At 43.4% G+C, this 20279-nt stretch overlaps 1 non-coding gene across 1 annotated transcript; it reads left to right on the top strand.

Moving 5' to 3' along the window:
• Positions 1-19741: 19741 nt before the first annotated feature.
• trnai-aau (transfer RNA isoleucine (anticodon AAU)) lies at positions 19742-19815 on the top strand. The gene has a single exon. It is a non-coding gene; the product is annotated as a tRNA-Ile (tRNA).
• Positions 19816-20279: the final 464 nt, after the last annotated feature.

Here is a 20279-nt window from a genome sequence, read left to right as displayed (position 1 = left end):
AACATTATTTCAGAATACTCCCCAGTTCATCTTCATCTTAAAGGGGCTATTGCACAAAAATGAAATACAGCTTTTTCCCAAAGCACATGGGTCATCACACCACCTTTCACCATCTTAAGCGTATTTTACTAGTCTATGCTTTATTCTCCCAAAATGTATTGCCTCACACTAATCTACACTAATTTCCATCTGCCACTTGTACATCCATTTTGCTAAGTTGGCTCTGCTTTCCTGAAGACTTTTACAGTCCTTCTCATTTTTATATTTAAAAAAAAGCTTACTTTTGACTGCAGGCCAAATGGATGTCTGGAGATCTGCAACTTTGGGAAAGCATTAGCTCAGCTATTTCTGCTTTTTATTTCCTTCCTGGCCTATAAATCAGTTTGAAATTCTCCACAGCCACATCAAATATAATGGTCATTGTGGACATGATATATGCATTGCCTCTAAAATAATATTTGTGTGGTTATCACGTCAAGTCAGTCTCTACTTGCTAATATTACAGATGAGATGAACTACTGCCAGGCCAGAATATGTCAAGTTATTTGTGTTGTGCTAAATGGATTTACATCATAAAATATGTAATTGAATTACTTTTGCAACCATTGCACTAATTTTTAGCCATCAGGAAACTCACTGGGTAAGTGCTTGTTTTGACCACTGCTCATTTTATTTCACCATTTTGCATCCACCATATCTGCATCATTTGAATTTTTAGGCACCATTCCTTTCAAAACATTTTCTCTTTACTCTATATAAGCAAACTTGATTGTGACGTATTCAGCACCATACATTTGTAACACATTCTTTGTGCCAAATGCATTTCAGTGCTACAAGGAGTAAAATTTCTTTGTTTATATACACGATAAAGGTTAAATTCAGCATAGAACCCATGTAAAATACCTCAGCGTGTCTCTTTTTGGAAAGATCATGGTAAATATTTCTGCGTAATTGTTATTCATTTTATTTTTTTCCACTTTGCAGCATTAATTGCTGAAGTATGCAATTTAAACAACTTCAATCAGTCTCTTTGAATGAACCGTAGTTAGTAATGTGATAAAATATCTTAGAAACCCTGTACTGCTGGTCACCCTAAAGGATTACAAGGAAATCAATAACTATCTGCTTAGGCTTCCATCATTTATCTAATATTTATGTTTAACACATTGTATACTGGTAGCTTTCGTGATTAGATTTTGTGCTGCTATATTTATCACACAGTTATTCATGCACCTTCATAAAAGTTTGACATTGTGTGAATGAAGAATTCATGCCATGTATGGTTTGACAAAGGCTTTGATGTATAAAATGAAGCATGAGTGGGAGTGCGTTACGAGACTGCAACAAACTTCAGGGGTTCTAATGATGTAATAAATCACGAGAGAGTAGCAGGATACATTTATAAGTTCCTCAATACTTTGAGAGTGATTTACTATGTGGCATTCAGGGTTCTTTTTCCATTAATACATTTGCACTTCTTTCAGCAGCGTTAGTTCTTTATTTGGGAGTGGGAGGAATTTTCTACTCACTTATCAAAGACTGTATTAGGGAACACAATATTTTCCAATTTTTGTCCCATGTCACTATCAGGTCTGCCTCTAACTTGATAGTGATTTAATGTCTTTGGTCATTTTTGTCTTTCGGTATGGATTTGGTGTTGGTATTTGCCACTGTGATGGTATGAGAGGAAAATCAGTAAGTTTGGACTAAAGGAACGTAGCCATTTGGTGGTTGAAAGAAGAGAGGTAAGAATTGTGGATCTATTGGGGAAAGGGGAATAGGTGAACCGATTTAGCTGAAATGCTCTTCGATGAGTTTGTCTCTGCGTGTTCAAGCAGATAGGGGTTCTCTTAATCATCGCCACTCATCCTCCTCTTCCTCTTAATCTCCTGTACTTATTGCTACATAGGTAGTGGTAAGATAATCTCTCCTGTTGGTGAAGTTATGAAGAATGCAGCAGATAACAACAAATCTGAATATCTGTTCTGTCCCACAGACCCCCCACAGAATCTATTCATGTAGTGGCAGCATAGCTCGAGCGTGGCGATTGTTTGATCAATGAATTTCCCAGTGGCACCATGGCCCACGTTATAGGTGAGATCTGAAGCTAGCCCAAATTCTTGACTGGAGTCATGAATATATGTCCTGAGTCCTTTGTCACCCAATAGCCAGCCTGTGACTTGTTGGTGTACAGATGACACAGAGGACTGGTGCAGGATGACAGAATCATCCAGGATAGTTGGATGACTCAGGCCAGCCTGTGGTCACAAACCAGTTGTATGGTGAGGGATTGGAATCCCTATTGAGTGATAAAAATGCCAGGCAGATTGTGAGGAACATACTAGGCAATGTGCATGCATACAGTGACACCTTGCACCATGGGGAAGCCTGCCAGGCTTTACTCTATCATAGGGAAGGAGATGTAAGTACTTATTTTGCTGAAGATAACCTCTGTGACATCCTTGATACATGTACTGTGAACTGTGAGATGCTGTTGATGTCTCCTGTAGCAGCCAGAAAGGAGTCAGTAGCAGAAAATGTGAACGTGAAGGTGACCTTGAGAGCCACAGCAATGTTATCCCTACACTGCTTAGTGGCTGGAGTTGTTGCTGCAGCAGATGATGTAACTCAGTGGCAGTGTTTGTGGTGAAGCAAAGGCACCATATACATTGCATCTCAGTTACATTGAGGTAGAAGTGTTCTTTGTAGACCCTCTGTAGAGGCGGCTCCCTACTCAGTGCCCTGCTCCTCATCTTCTTTCAACTGCCATCTTCTCCTGCTATATGGTGTTTTCCCCTCATCCATTACTCCCAAAGTCAGCCCTGCCAAGGCATCCATGTCTGCAGCCAGAATATTTTATAAGCTAAAGAGCAATAACAGTGCAAGGGCCCCAAGATCTTTCTTTGTGAAGACAAAGTGACAATTCCAGATTGATAGGACACAGAGACAAAAAGAAAACCTAGAAATCAAATTAGTAGTCAGAAATATTGGGTAGAATAGACAGGGCTGGAGGTGAGGGTGCCAGGAAAATAGGGGGCGCCATGTCAGGAGACTTCCCACCAGGAGATTTCAGCCACCAGGGAAGTCTCCCAGCAGGGGATATGGAAGTGGATCAATGGAAGAGATCCTGCAAGAAAGGCTGTAAATTGCAAACCTTAATTTCCACTTAGAATGTTGCCAGTGTAAGTTCCTGTTGTTATACATTCATCAGGTTGCAGTATTTCTTATATCTCTGATTTATATTAGAGAAATGCAGAGATGACACTAGTTCCAAATCTACAACAGGTTTATTTACAATACACAGTATCCAAGAGCTCACAGGATTTTGTACATACACATGGTCTCAGTCTAGAACCCAGATCTTTCCTGAACTCTCTCTCTGTCGTATCAGTGCTTAACTCTCTAGCTCCACCCACAGGATTAGGCACAGGCAATCAAGTACAGTTAACAAGGATCAGTAACCAGACTAACATAATCAAACACAGATCAATCAAACCATTGAACACTGCACCAGCCATCAGTTCAAGCTCCTCGACTAATATGGCAGGTAGCACAATTCCACTCAGAAGTGTAGATGCACTTCCTGCCTGCCATATTGGAGGTTTAGTCGATCATTCGGCATCCAAAAAATGGATACTATATGACCCAATTTCTTGACCTACAATGTTTAATTTGTTTCCATTCTTAAACAAAACACTAAGATCTTTTTTCTTGGCTTACATTATTTAAAAACCTATTCATTCTATAATCATATTTCTTTTGTTTACCACCAATATATATTAAGCATATGTATTAATCATAATATTAAATGGCTTCATGGTTTTTTATAGATCTTTTTTGGCAGATTCTATCCCTTTTCTCTGAGCATTCTGTTTTCACATACAGCTTATCATCTGCAGATCATTTATAAATGTTGTAAACAACAGCAGTTCCAGGGCTCATTCTAGGGAAATAACGCTGTTTATTGCCATATAATTAACACAGCTACCACTGATTATTGCTCTGCTTTCTGTTATTTAGCCAATTTGTTAAGAGTATTCTCATTCATTCCAAAAACTTTCATTAGCTATAAGTCTACTATGAGATATTTTATAAATCCCTTTAAAAGATATAAATTGATATTTTCTGAACACCCTCTAGAGGTTGAGGAGCTGCATTTGCTATCATCTTATATCAGGAAATTGCAGATTAGCTGTCTGTAATTCTCCAATGTGCACTGGTGGTGGACATATTTTCTTACTGTCATCTTGTTCGTGGGAAATTTGTCCTACAAAATAATCACCACTTTATCCTCATACACAAATTCAGTTACTTCCTCAAAGAATTCTAAAAATCTTCTATTAATAGACCTATGGCCTTGAATTATTGATTTAATCTTGTTAAATGCATTTGATTGATTCCTTAATGTTTTCCACTGTACAAATATCAATCTAATGGGTTTATAGCCTCTAGAAATCATGTTTACGACCCTTATATAAAATAATGGAAACATTAGCTATTGTCTGTGTTTGCAGGGATCAGATACATTCACCATTGTATCTGCAAAGGGCTGATAAAGATTTTGCTGTACACATGTGGTCAGAAACACTATTCTCCAGATATCAGATGAAAACCCATTCTCACAGATGAGATTAGACCACCCGTGCTCTCAGGAGTAATATATACATACTTTCAGCATACCACTTAGCATGAGATATTTAGCCACCAGTCGGACAGCAATCAGTCTCCCGTAGAAGCCTACCAGGAAACAGAAGCCCACATTTCACTGAACTAGTAGATCCTAAACATATCTTTTCATTCGTTCATGGGATGTGGATGTTGCTGGCTAAGCCAACATTTATTGCCCATCCCTAATCGCCCTTGAGAAGATGGTGGTGAGTGCCTAATTGAATCTCTGCAGCCCATGTGGTGTAAGAACACCTTCAAGGCTGTTAAGGAAAGGAGTTCCAGGATTTTGACCCAGCAACATCCATTTACATTGAACCCTCTCTTCTTTGTGGAAGAAGGTCATCCTCCATTCAGGCTGAACTAAAGGCCAATGTCACTTCACATCCAATTAGCTGAAGAAGTGGTCTGCGTGTCCCCCATTCTTCATTCCAACTATCTGAAATTCTTTGTATGTTGGTGCACTGCCCTAAAATCTCTTTTAATCCAGGGTGTCACAATAGCATGGCAGAGGAATGAAAGGTTTTATGCCAAAACCTTTTTTTGTTTTTGTTTCTCTTTTTCCCTTATTTTACAAGAACCTTGTGTTTGAATCCCTGGAGTAAGAAACAAGTAGTAAAGACTAATGAACCATTTATTGTTCACATCAAAAAACAATGAAATGTTTCTCAGGGGAAAGGCCATAATCTAAATAAATAAGTTCCTAGCAGCAAATGGTGAAGGCCAAATGAAAGCTATTGAGTTGAAATCAGTCAATCACTCAAGCCAGGATCCTGGTGGGGCTGAGTAGGATGAAAAGCAAGCCCCCCAGGACATCAGCAGCATGAGGCCTGTGTGATTTTAACATTCCTGACTGTAGGGCTGCCCAAGGACTATGTAAAATAGCTCAAAGTTGCATTTCATTGGAACAGTGTTCATCATTCTGATAAGTTCCAGGAATCCCCCAGATTTTCAGGTGCCTCCATGAGAGGGATTGGTGGAAGCAGACTGGCAAGGATGGAGTTATTTTTCCATAACATCCATGGGAACTTTGCCAGGTTGACTATCCAGCAGATATGGACAGAAGTGGATGGGTCAGTGTGCTCAGCATCACACCCCAGGACCTGCCTTAGTGTAGGAAGAGATTCAATAACCTTGCAAGAGCAGCAAGGGTGAGTGTAGCACCCTTAATAACACCTGATAACACACATTTCACACCCACCACAGCACCCCCCACCACTCAACAATCCTCACCCCTCCAGTACAATATCCTTCAATATCCAATCACAAGGGCACAGTGCAACACCTTTTTCTCATTCCAAACACATTCCTTCCCTTCTGCTCTTTGCACCACAGACTAAAACTACTCTCCTCTCGCTTCTAGCTGGGCCCTAGTAATTCGAGCCAGTGTTACCAACTATGCAGCTTTGGCTGAAGCTCAAACAGCTGCCATGCAGGTTGTAGGCTCCGTCTTGGAGCGATAGATGTTTACCTAGGATAGATTGATGGATCAAAATTATTAGGGGCTTTCATGGAACCCCATCATCTACAGTCATTTCTCCCACAGAACGGTGAAAGTGATGAGCCCCATCACCACAGGAGAAATAGTGTCGTAATGGGAGCTGTACATGTTGCCCTTTCACCAAATTGTCAGGAGTGGGGCCGGCAGGCAATTAAATTACTGCAGTATGCTTACCATCCTGTTCACACTATATTCCTGATGACCACTGTTTTAACCACAGTTTTATTGACCACCAGAGACATCATAAATACAGAAAATTAAGGTTCCAACACCATTTTAACATGAAATTATGGAAGTCTTTCCAAAGCCCAACATGCCAATGAAGCATAATGGGGTTGGCCTCTTACAACTAGAAACACTATTTAAAGGAGGAGTCACTGGTGTGAGATCCTCACTGACTGGCCAGAACGTGCTAAAATGACACAAGGCATTAGTTCAGCGAGAATCAGGTAAATTGGTCATCGCTAGTATTAGATGATTAATTAAATGGAAACAATTTGCAAGGTTATGGGGAAAAGACAGGAGAATGGTACTGAGTCATAATGCACATTTGGAGAGCTGGTGCAGACACAACTGGCCAAATGGCTTCCTTCTGCACGGTAACATTTCTACGATAGTATATTAATCATTCCCTTTCCACCTCATTCCCCACCCCCCTGCCCCACCACCCCAACACACACACACTCTCACACCTGCAAGCCCTATAGTCGACAGACACAAGGTGGGGTTTAAAATAGAGGTTGATGACAGATTAATCACACCACAAATGACATTACATATATTGTGAATAAGATCATTGCATCACGAAATATATCATTATGTTGCTTCAAAACTATCTTAACAACTTTACAGGATAAACCATGCTCTAACAAGAATCAGAGAAAAAGGAGAGTGGAGAGATATTCATTCTCTCTGCATGGACATCTTCAGTTATGGATCCAAAGCAGAAAAGATTATCTTCGGTGTAATATGTTCTTCTAGACCATCATCAGATGGTGAAGATAAATGACACTTTTGTAACTTCTTCTCATTCGGTATTTTGGAAGTAAGTTATAACAGTGAAATGACTAATGTTACGGTACTGAATGTAACCATGAATCTTCATTGGAAGTGGGGGAACTTGACAGGTTTAGAATGATAGAATTCTGCCTAGCAGAAATGGTTCCACTGGCAGTAAATGGATAAGCAGGGACAGGAAATTGAATGATTCCTAAGCTTGCTAGCTTCCTGCTTTTTGCTCTGTTATTTGCGTAAGAGCTTCACTATTTAATGAAAAAGAATGTACGTGATCATATTAGGATGCATCCCTTGATCATCACTGGTCTTCCTTTGAAGTTCCTGCAATGCATTAAGTCCAATCATTTAAATTGAACAATAAAAGGTAGCAAGGCTAACATGTCTATCAGGGAGAAGCTTTTTAAGGTATACTGCCAAGTTTAAAGTGACTATTTTTCTTAAGATAAAGGGATTGCTTTAGAAAGCACGCCTATCACATAGTTTCATGCAAGAAGCAAAGAAAATCTAAGGGTACAAGCCAGAGAGAATTAGTTGGTACACAGAGTTTATACTCTGCACTCAATTCTGTACTGCCAATGACTGAACGAAAATATGACTGCAGGAAGCCAATTATCGATGGTGAAAGGAGGCCTGTAGCAATCCTAAACCGTAGAAATGAGAACTGTCAGTGGCAGTCAAAGTCACCTTTTAAAAATAGCTAGTACAATAACATATTTCCAAAATCACATTCAAAGAGGAAGGTGTTAAGAATATTTTTGATCGCAAGAAGGGAGAACTATCATGGTTCTTGCTGCAAAGTGTGAACTCTTGATGGTCACAACAAAAATAAATATTCAGAATGCCATTCGACAGCTAACACTGACAAATAAATAGGCCATTAGGAAATCTGCTAGATCCTGCACACAATTCCCTTTTTATTCGTATTTGTTGATGGATCACTATTTTGTGTCAGACAAGCAGTATCTCATTTTAATTCAATAATGTATTCTATTATTTTCCTTGTTAAAGAAGCATCATCCATGTTTGTAGACATTGACTATGTTTGATAACTTTATGTATATGAATTATTTAATACTTTTTTAAAGTTTAACTATTTCAAACTTTGAAAATATATTGAATCAAAATTACAGATGGGTATCCATTGTCTAACTTGAGTACCCAGCATAGCATATATGGGAGCATATCATAATTTTTATAATTATGTGTATGAACTGTTTCAAAGATGCCCTCTAGATACTATTCACAAATATCATTATTATTAAAATTGTGATTAACTCCATGGCTGTGCTATGTTAGATAGCCTTGAGTCAGCCTTGTGTTGAGAAAGCTGTTACTTTCTGTTTTTGTTTTCAAGACTTTAAAGATTATTATCATTAAAATTATGATTCACCAGAATGATGTCAAGGATGAGAATATACAACTATTAAGAAAGACATGAGGCACTTGGACTATTTTCACTGGAGCAGGGATAATCAACATCTTCATAATGAAGCCCTCGCAGATCCCATTGGATGTATCCAGAAGTGATGATAAAGTTTCCCTATATAGTTGGGGGGTGGGGTGGGTGGGGAGTTGGTGGGGGATGAGAATGCATAATGGTGAAGGAGGGTCATTCTGACCATTATTGCAATGGAATTGCATTATCAGATATCAGCCCCTTAGTTAAACTGAGCCAATATGTACAGCAGTTGATTGGTATTGGCTTGAAATTTTAGTGAATGCTCAGTAACTCCACTCAAATTTTCCTTCTTCTCTTGGATGCCTTTCATCATGTACATGTCATTTCTTACTGGAGTGAAATAGGCAGTTTTGTGCTCCATGCAGTAAAAGGATATTAAGGGAATTGAGAGGGGGCATCTCAGATTATCTAAAGTGCTGCCTGGTGTGGGAAAATACAAAAATAAAAACAGATTTGAAAAATCGGAGTTGTTTCCAAAAGAGGAGATTATGTGGTGAAAGAACTCACTTACATTTATATTGCTTTTCTCAACAGCCAAGGGAGGACTTTTGAAGTTTAATCACTGCTCTCACGTAGGAAACATGGGAGCCAATTTGTGTACATGGCAAATACCTACAAACAAACAGTGAGATAATCTGGGTTGACGTTTCGAGTCCTCATGAGCGTCAACTCTTTTCTTCCCCGCCGATGCTGCCAGATCTGCTGAGTTTTTCCAGGTAATTCTGTTTTTGTTTTGGATTTCCAGCATCTGCAGTAGTTTTTTTGTTTTTATCTATGAGATAATCTATTTAGATGACTGAGGAATGTCAGCAAAGACAACTCTCTTGCTCTTACAGTGGCATTTGAGCTTTTACATCCACCTGAGCGAACAGGTGGGGTCCTGGTTTAACCTCTCATTTGAAAGATCTGAAGGTGTAGCACTTTCTCAGTACTGCACTTGAGTATAAGCATAAATTTTGTTTTCAAGTCCCTCGAATGGGACTTGAATTCACAACTCAGAATCCTGACTCAGAATTGAGAGTTCTGCCAACAAGCCAGAGCTGACACCCAACCAAGCATGATTTAACAGATGCATTTAAACTAAAATGGATGGAGAGGAGGAGATAGAATTTGCTTCTATTGATTGAGGGGTCTGGAACAAGGGGACATATGTAGCAGAAAAAATGTAAAAGATTTAGGACAGAAAGACACAGGAGATTGTGAATCAGAGGAAAGCATTACTGCAGTCAGTGATTGAAACAGAGGCCATTCAACATTTAAAAATGGGTTTGATAGGTGTTTTAAGGAAAAGGAAATAAAAGGACACGTGAACTGGGTGGCACATATGGGATTAAGACTACTGCTTCTGTGGACGATAATCTCCAACACAAACTGGCTGGGTTGAACAGTCTGTTTCCATGCTATTTTATACTTTTGCATATCATTTTCTCGAAGGCATGAATAGTGTGAAAGTAAAAGCCTCAAAATAACTAAGAGATATTGCTAGTCATTTTCCCCAGACAAAACTTATTATTCATTTTTCATTATCTCTTGCTATTATTGCCACCCTATTTTCATTTCCACTAGCAGGTTTTTAATTCCATGAGCCTTGTGTCCGTGTCAGATTGAATTTAACTAAATGCTTGCTTTAATTCCCAATAATTTATTTTCATTGTATACTTTACAATCACTCATCCCTCAGAAATAGCATTCATTTTCCATGAGTTATTATTTCTGAATCCATGCTGACTTCTACCCTGTGTACTGATAGAATTCTGTATGCTGTAGCAACAGAGGATTCTTTTGTGCAAGATTCTAAGCTGGAAGAGTTTGATCACGCCAAGGCTTTGTGGTGAACCGTCTAAACAAGTCTGTAGTAGTAGTAATTGGTGTTTCCTCAGAATTGGCCTCAAAGTTAAAATCCTTGGATTTTCTCAAAATGAAATCCAAAAAGCTGATTTGATCTCAATTAGAGATGAATTAACGGCAGGGGAGCTACTTGCCTGCATTGTGCTGTGAAGCGAAATTGATCATATTCATATGTACACAATGAGGAATTGAATAGACCTCCTCAGAATGATGACCTTTCAAAGGGCACCATACTCTGAAAGAAGGTCATGAGGGATGAGATATACTTACAAGCCTGATAATGCGAATAGGCTCAAACTAGACTATAAAGGTAAATTTCTCCCCTCTCCTCTGGCTTCAGATAAGTAAATATTACTCTTTCCAGTACACTAGTTGAATATGGAGCCCTTACAATTTTCATGTAATGTCAGTGAAAATATTCCAGATGCTGAACTAATTGACATTGCACACTACCCTGATAAATATTCCCACTACAATTTTCTCCAGATGTGCATGATGCTGAAATGTAATGATCAATGTGACAGCAACTTTATTGATTTCCTCTCAAATGAGCTCCATTTATGTTGTTCATTATCTAGAAAATATGATGTGCAATAATACGCTATTTTCATTGGGAGTTCAATTTCGCTGATCTTGTGAATTTTATAAACCCGTGAACATTAAATCTCAGCGAAAGGTAAGCCTGATATTATGAATGGATGTTTCAGATTGATAACAAAATAATAAAAAGTAAACAGATCGAGGCTTTTAACATTATGGCATCTAAATCCAAGGAAACTAAAAGATTTGATGGGTTACTCGATTACTTCTGATGTGACAGACCATCTGGTTATGAAATAAGGCTGTACTGAAGATGTTCAATGAGCTGTGGAGGCAATGCTCAGTCTGCCAGCTCACTAATGAGTACCTCAGGACAACTGAGGAGCTTCTGGCCTTGGACTTCATGGACTGAGATACTTTGGAATTTAACAGACTGTTTTACCTTAAAAACAAGCAACAAATTGCAATCTATTTAAGAAACCTTGGGATACAGTTTTCTTGTATTTTTGATGACCCCCTGATTTTGACAAAGAAGTTTTTTTTTTAATTTGCTCTTCCACAGGATGTGGGCATTGCTGGCAAGGGCAGCATTTGTTACCCATCCCAAATTTCCTATGAACTGGGTGGCTTGCTAGGCCATCAAAGGACAGTTAAGAGTCAACCACATTGCTGTGAGTCTGGAGTCACCTAGGCCAGGCCAGGTAAGGATGACAGATTTTCTTCCCTAACGGACATTAGTGAACTAGATGGGTTTTTACAACAATCAACAATGGTCACCATTGCTGAGACTAAGGACGGAATTCACCTGTCCAGGGACTAAGGTGGTGGTGAACAGGAAAGGCTCCCGCTGGCTGCCATGGCAGGTTGTCGTGCCAGATTGTCTGCTTTTTCGCTCATTATGGGCAGGATTTTCCCGTCGGTGAGCGGGGGTGGGGCCCGCTCGCCAACACGTAAAATGACGCGCAGTGACGTCAGGCGGAACTCCCGACGTCTCCGTACCCCATTTAAATTTTCAGGTAGGCGGGGGCTCAACAAAATCAGCTGCGCGCCTGCTGACCTGTCAATGGTCAATTAAGGCCATTGACAGAGTAATTAAACTAATTAATGGACCTGTCCGTCCAACCTTAAGGTTGGCGGTCAGGCCAGGAGCCCTGGCGGGAATTAGAAAAAGCATGGAACCTCATCCACGGGTGGAATGAGGTTTCATGTAGGTTTTTAAAAATTTAATTAAAACTTTTTTAAAATTATGGACATGTCCCAACTCATGTGACAATGTCACATGAGGGGACACGTCAGGGAAGTTTTGTTTTCTGTTTTTAATATTTTTGACTGTACAGCCGATCTCCCTGAGGCAGCACTTAGCCTCAGGGAGATGAGTGCGCTCTTTCACATGCATGCATGAAAGAGCGCATTCTCAGGTTTAGAGAATCCTCCCCCACCTGCACAGGGAGCGCATAGCGCTTCTGTACGGACACCACGCTGGGCGGGCCTTAATTGGCCCACCCACGTAAAATGGTGGCGTGCCCCCAATCGAGGGTGCCGATCGGAGGCGCGCTTCCACGCACTTGCACTTCAACTTCACCCCTGACGGGGGGAAAATCCTGCCCTATATGTGCATAAATGTGCAGCACGCTGTATCTCGTGGCGGGGTGGGCTGTGACTCTTCCGTCCCGCCGTTACCTCATCGGCTCATATTTCCGGGCACCATATTTAAATGTCATATGCCCACAAATTCATTTTCTGCAACCAGGTCTTCTTGTGGCAAGTGATGGCCCTGAGAAGAGACAAGCACTGTGTGCCCAAGTTCAGCGGCGAGGCACTGGCGGCACTCTTCCAGGCAGTCGAGGACCAGTGGGAGATACTTTACCCCAAGATGGGAGCCCAAGGTTGACCAAACTCACCACCAAGGCTTGAGAGGAGTTCACCAGTGCGGTTAGTGCCAGGGTTCTGCAGAAGAGGACCACTATCCAGTGCAGGAAGAGGATGAATGATTTCATCTGCTCCGTCAGGATAAGTCAAACTTCTCCTCAATCTCAACTCACACTCTCATGAGGCTATCAAGCATTTACAGCATTACAGTCCACAGGGATTTCACACACTACCAGCACAAGGGGCATCATCACTGATTCTCTCACACACACTTCTACACCATTATCTCTTGTCACATCCTGCACAAGTCGCGTCTTCAGCCCTTACATAGGTCACTCAGCACACACAGAGATCCCAGGCTGGAGGCAGGATGCTGAAGTTCAGGCCACTCAGCCCCTTAGAAAAGCAAGCAGCAGAGCTGGCTGGTGAGGAGCGGGACCGTGCATGCACTGAAGGTGAGCTCGGTGTCCCCCAACAAGCCAGTGATGCCCCATCAAGAACTCATTGTCCGCTCATTGGAATTGTAATATCGGTGACTATCCAGCAAATCTCTCATTTTCTCTTCTCTCTATTACACCAGCAAAAAAAGAGCAGGGACACCTCCAGTCAGACCATCAGCCCCAGCCCCCAGATCACCTCAGATGAGGATGCTGAGGACCCACTAGATATAGAGCCGTCACTGCATTCACCCACACTCTCCATCAACACAGGGATGCACACCTCGGTGGGACCTCGTTTTAGAGCAGGTTCACGGTCACCATCTGGTGAGCACAGCACAGACTCTGTTCCTCAGCAGGCGAAAGCAGTGACAGCCAAAGTCACCGACACTGGAGGACTGCTGGAGGCCAGACTTCTGCTGAGTCTGAGTCTGATGATGATCCTCTAGACCCGGCCTTTAGAGTGATGCTTGAGCTTCAAAGATAGGTAGGGGCACATCAGGCAGGGTTGTCAAATGCTGTCACCTGATTAGAACAGAAGATGAAGGAATCTGACCACTTTCAGTCTGATGTCGTCGCCCCAACATGCCAGCGCATTAAGGTCATCATTGGAAGGGTAGCGACCACCCTGGAGACCTTGTCCAGCAGTTTGTGATGGATATGCACAAAGACCAGGACACCATCACTTCAGCCATGAGAACATTCCAGCAGTTGTTAGGCGAGAAGGGAATGGGTCGCCTCAATCTCACTCTAAGAGCCCCTTCTGCTCAAGGAGTATGGGAGGGGACCTACGGCATTCACAGGGGGGAGGAGCCTCAGCTGGACACCTGAGGCTATCCACCCAGGACTCTCCTGAGCTGTCCTGTTGCTCCAAGCTCCCTCTGTCTGTGACCCCATTAACTCCAGCTCCTCAGGCCGAGGAGGGTGCATCTGCCCTACAGCAGGTGACCTAAAGAAAGCCAGTGCCCTCCAGAGGACGCCCACCAAGATCATCACAGATAACAGGGCATAGCAGTCAGCAGGCTGCCTCCACCTCCGCTGCAGATATCAGGGATGCACCTAGAAGTAGCGGTAGGGTAAGGAAAAGTAAGAAATTTTGAGATCACAAAGGTGGCACAGGTGTTTGCAATCTGTACATACTATACACATCTGTCAACACCTTTTGTTTCTGTGAACTTCTCATCAATGAATGGCTCTTCTGTCTGATGCAATGTTCTGAGCTCATACAAGTGTAGCAGATGCCACACTTCCTGACATATCTCCCATCATCTGTTTCAGGCCTATGGTGTCTTGCACGATCTGTATATACTATGTACATATTTAAATATATTTTGTTCCTGTAAACTTCTTATCTAGTGAATTGTTCTTCTGTCTGATGCAATGTTCCAAGGGTACAAGTGTAGCAGATGCTGCACCTTCTCACATATCTCCCATTGTGCTCTTCAGATTTATTGTGCCTCGCACCATCTCATTACAGTGCGTTGCCTTTCTGTGCACAGCAGGGACATGAACAAGGCCTCTGGCTCCAGAAAAATGGTGATTGGGCAATGCATATCTGAGGCTTGTTTCAAAGTATCATATCATGTGGCCTCCTGAGTATGGGTGTTGCAGCCTGGTTTATTCATTTGATGCTTTTGCACTAAAGAATGGTCAATGTGGGCCTTATAGGTTTTAATAGTGAGCTGCATTAGAGTCAATTTCACTCGGTGCATCTTTCAATGACCTCCATGTCGAGCTTGAGTGTGGGTTACATATCTGCCAATATTCGAGAATCTTATGCGCTCCTGGTGGCCTGCAGCATTATGTCTTGCCCACGATTACAGCTAGACATCAGCCCTATAGTAGTCCCCACTTGTCCACCTGCTTAATGCAGAGCTATGGACCTAGCTAACACTCGGTGACTCCTGAAATGCCTGCTAGAGGGCAACAACCTTGCAAGAACAGAGGCTCCAGATACCGGACTGTTACATAGGATGATGCCGCTCTGGATCTGAAGATCTAGCTAGCATGGGTTGCCCAAATACCTGAGGCAGCTCTCTGATGGCATTCGACATGGTTATCTGACCTTGAGAATGCCATCAGTGTGCCTGGTTTCAATGTGGGCATCTGAGATTTCTGGAATGAAAATGTGGAGGCCTCAATAGGGATCAGAATAACACTCCACTACATCTGATGTGTGCTGTTTATTATCAATGAATTAACTAATTAATTCTGAAATGCAGTGTCTACATTCTCAGGCCCACAACTACAAAGGCTAGGTGGCACAGGAAGTTGGGATACTCCAGGGCAGGGTCATGAGCGATCGTCAGTGATCAGATGATTTTGCATTTGAAGCTCTCACAATGTACACTAAGGTGACCCGGCTCACAGGCTTGCACCCATCACTGAGAGTGACAGATCACTGCATTCTAAAGAATAACTCATGCTGTGGACTCAGTATGATGACAAGGCTTGAACACTAATCTTGTATGAGGGATTGCCTGTGGAGAGATCACAGTCTGGAGTCAGATTAAACCTCAAGTATCAAAGCAAGAACCAGTGAGTGCTGATTGTCCTCCTTGAGGTGCCTAACAACACTCCAGGCATACTGCCACTAGTGCACTGAGGTTGGCCATGCTGCTCCTGCCTCTTGAAGGCTGCCATAAGCAGTGGAATGCTGGTGAGATGCTTCACAGTGCGCGCTGGTGGAGTTATGATCCCAGAACAGAATGGCCACATGCTCCAGAGGCTGCCTAGCATTCCAAGGATGAGGCTACCTTCATGCCAGATTGTAACTACTCATTCTGAAACTTCATTGAGATACTGAGGATAGCGACAAAGTTGTTAATGTCGAAACAGCTTGGTGGGCTCAGGTGAAAATGGCTCATCTGAGCTAGTCGTCATCGTCATCCTGGAACCTTGTGGTTATAATCATCTCACGGGTCCGTCTACCACATCTGGCCTGCACTATGGCCTACTCCTCTGGAGCCCCAGCTTCCTTGCCGTCATCAAGCTCAGCTGTTTCAACATCCTCCTCAGTGGAGGAGACGTGCAGCTCCTCCATCTCTCAACCTGGCAAGTTATTCTCCTGTTGTAGCACAAGGTTGTGTAGAGCACAACCATCAGGAGATGTGGGAGACCCTCTGGGAAGACTACTGGAGAATGCCACCTGACCAGTCCAGACATTTGAAATGCATTTTCAAGATGCCAATGGTCTGCTCAATCAAAGAGCATGTCACAGAATAAGCCTCTTGATACCTCTCCTTTGAAGAACTTTGTGACCACTTAACCAGCGTCATGAGCCATATCTTTTGGGGGCAGCTTTTGTCTCCGAGGAGCTAACCCTGGATGTGCTGGGGCCCATCAAACATCTGTGACACCTGATAGTGACTCAGGGTATAAGAGTAGTGGGAGCTTCCAAGGTAACTCGCACAGACCTGCATAAACTGCTTTTGGTGGTTACAGGTCAGCATGTTGATGAATCATAGAGGTTGCTGTCAGGGAGCTCTTAAAGCCATCTGTGTGCAGTCGAAGGCACCCTGCACCTGTGGGAATCCAGAGATCATTGCAAACCCTACTGCTCTGGCAGTCTAGTTGGCTTCATCTAGGGAGAACTGCATGTAATTGTCTCCTTTGCTAAATAGGGCATCGGTCACCTCTCAGATGTGTTTATGAGCAGATGCTTGTGATATGCCGCAGTGGTCCCCAATGGAGCCCTGGAATGAGCCACTCATAAAAAGCTGAGTGCAATGGTCACCTTTAGAGCCACTGGCAATGGATGGCCTCCCAGTCCCTACAGAGTCAGCTTCTCCCCAAGAGTGTGGCAGATATGAACCACCACATGCCTTGTGAAGGCACCTATGGCGCTGTTTCTCGCTCATCTGTAGGTATGATAGGCATCTTCGGTATACCCTTGGTTGTGCCAAACACCTCTGTGAAATGGGTCTGTCAACCTCAGCTTCTGGGTCTTCATAGGGCCCCGCTTGCCCATGTTCCTCAGGCAGGGCTCTTCTCCATGCCCTGCCTGACGGTGACACGTCTTTCTTCTCCTCCTCAGTTGCCTGATTGGCAGGAAAAAGGCACCGTTGCCTGCTGCATCCGCTCTCCGCTCCTGCTCGTCTCTGTGGAAACATTGAGCAGATGATCTTGTTCCAGCCATTCCATCCCCAGATCGTCCCTTGCAGCTATAGCACAACCTTGAGCATCAATGGAACTGCCCCCTCCACCCCACCTCCTGCACCTCTCCCTCACCCACCACCCCCCCACCCCAAAGGCCCCAGGCATGACAGTGCTTTCTCAGGGTCTGGATGTGTGTAGCCAGACATTATTGGTGTCAGTCAAGGCTCTGACAGGCTGACTCTTTTGGATTAGACTAGAGCCCAACGATGCGCTAATGCACAGACTGTAATCGAGGAAGCGTACGAAGCCTGGAGCTGTCAGCTCTGAGGTGTGGAGGTCTTTGGGGCATTAGTCGTATGCAAAATGGCTATTGTCCCTTCACAGCTGGATTCTTCTGAGGGTTGTGCTTTCCTATGAGAGGGACAAATGCTCATTGAAACACAATCAAAATCCAGCCCCGGGGTGAAATAGATTCTCACAAGAATGAGCACCGTGAGTTAAAGTGCACAAAGCCTTCAATTGCTAATTGAGTCTTCCCAACATCTCTCAGCTCTGCAGAGACCTCCATTTGGTAAAGTGCAACTTAGCAGGGTACCCTTTAACTCCTTCTGAAAGTGCAGTATTTGACTCCTCCCACAAACTCTTCGACCTCTCCCCTGGCGATTTTCTTCATAGCTTGTTCTTGTACTGTGTCATAGGATCAGCTTGCAATATCATGGTGCTCAGGTTTTAATATGAGATGAGCTTCCAACCTGTCCCATCTCCTACAGCTTCCAATGCCCCCCCACCCTTCCCACTGCCACCATTGAAGACCCTCCCATCGTGCTGGAAGAGCATAATGTGCAGGCTTCCCTCTGTCCAACCACTCTCCTTCCTCCCCCCTCTAACCCTGGATCCCATTGTGATTGTTGTTGGTATCCTGTCCTACCCCCTGAACCATTTGATGTTGATATCCCAATGCCCTATGTCGACCTGACCCTACCCCAGCTTGAGGCCCTATGCACAGTGATATACCACGATGAGATCATCGAGTACCCACCACTGTATTACCTATTCCTATCTATAGGCTGCAAAAGCCTCCCCTCTGACTGACTGTGCCATCTGCGGCACAGCACCAATCCAACAAGCCCCAGGACAGACGTGTGTGAGGGACTGACCATGCCCTGAACACCATGATTGACACAGGATGGACAGGCACTTCCCTTCCCTGTACTGGGCCCAGGACAGGCTTGCTAGTACAGCCCTCTAAATTGGTGCACAATTACCCAGCACAGTCTATGTTTCCTGGCCTTGAATAACATCCCCACCCCATGGTCATGTGCCTCTGTGCACCCTTTGCCAATCATTCCCCCCCATAATGTGTGTCTGACCACCCTTCCCCCTGGGGTCCAGTCAACTCCACCCCCTCCCCAGCCCGCCCCAAGTCAAGCCTTTGCTCCCCAGACGGCAACCTCCACTCGCCTTCCTACTGGCCTTGGCACGGAGTCAGCGGTGAGCACAGCACAATGAAAGGTAGGCGAGTGTCGCACACACAAATCTCAAGATCACGAATGAATTGCAGTTCACCAGGTGAATGTCACTTATATCCAACCGTAATTCATGACGGTCTATTTTGATGCCTGCGCAGCTATTTGATCTGGAAGGGGGCATGATGGGGGCATGGTGAGCTGTGTTTTTAATGAGAATTCATGATATTCAAATGCACGTAAATGCATTTCTGAACATGGCATGGTGGGCTACCCGACTCACCATGAAAGTAGGGAGCGAAAAATTTTAAATATTTTCACAGCAACAGGAAGCTGCCTTTTCCTTTTGGCTGCACTCCAAATTTTCCTCTCCTGCCCACCATGATACCCACTGTTGGCTGCACCAGAAAATTCCACCCTAACTTTCAATTCCAGCTTCTATTAATTGAATTTTAAATTCTACCAACCGCCATGGTGGGATTTGAACCTTGGGGCAGAATCTTTAGCTCGGTGTGCGGGCGAGCACCCTACCCGCTCGAGCGTAAAATAGCACGTGATGATGTCAGGCAAGCGTCCCAACATCATCCCACACTCTCAGAATCACAGAATCACACAGTACAGAGGAGGCCCTTCGGCTCATCGAGTCTGCACCGACACATGAGAAACACCTGACCTACCTACCTAATCCTATTTACCAGCACTTGGCCCATAGCCATATCACTTGCGCAATATTTCGGTCGGTGGGCAAGCACGAAAGTCGAAGCGCGCCCGCCGACAATTAAGAGGGCAATTAAGCCCATTAACATTCCACTTAAGGTGGATTTTTCATGATCCATCCAATGGCTGGTTAGCTCAGATGGTTAGAGTGTGGTGCTAATAATGCCAAGGTTGTGGGTTTGATCCCCATACTGGCCATGAGACATACCTGTTGAAGGATGCTTTCTGCAGCTTCCCTGGTGACCTAGTGGTTAGAATTCAGTGCTTTCACCACCATGGCCTGGGTTTGATTCCCTGTCAGGGAATGATGATTTAATGTCCTTGTACTAAAATGACCCTGAATTATTTAAGCTCGAGGGGTCTAAAGCACTGGATTTAGTTTCTAGTCTTTGTGGAGGTGTGGGTTTGAATCCCAGAGCTGTTTTCAAATTGTGCTTTCACAACCTTGCAGTTGGCAGTCGGGCGAATCTGCCAGGTGGATTTTGCTTTTCCTTTATTAATTTAAAGAAATAAAAATGCTTGGACAGAATTTTAATATATATTCAGGTGATTGATTCTGATGCGTGGACATTTTCTTTTGCATTTTAAAATCTTTATTTGTTGCTTTTAAATTCCTCAGCTCCCTGAGGCAGCTCTCTGCCTTCAGGGAGCTTTCATTCTGC

The sequence above is a fragment of the Cetorhinus maximus genome, chromosome 10 (genome assembly GCF_964194155.1).
Source record: "Cetorhinus maximus chromosome 10, sCetMax3.hap1.1, whole genome shotgun sequence".
NCBI classification, from domain to species: domain Eukaryota; kingdom Metazoa; phylum Chordata; class Chondrichthyes; order Lamniformes; family Cetorhinidae; genus Cetorhinus; species Cetorhinus maximus.
This window is presented reverse-complemented; position numbering and strand designations above follow the sequence as displayed.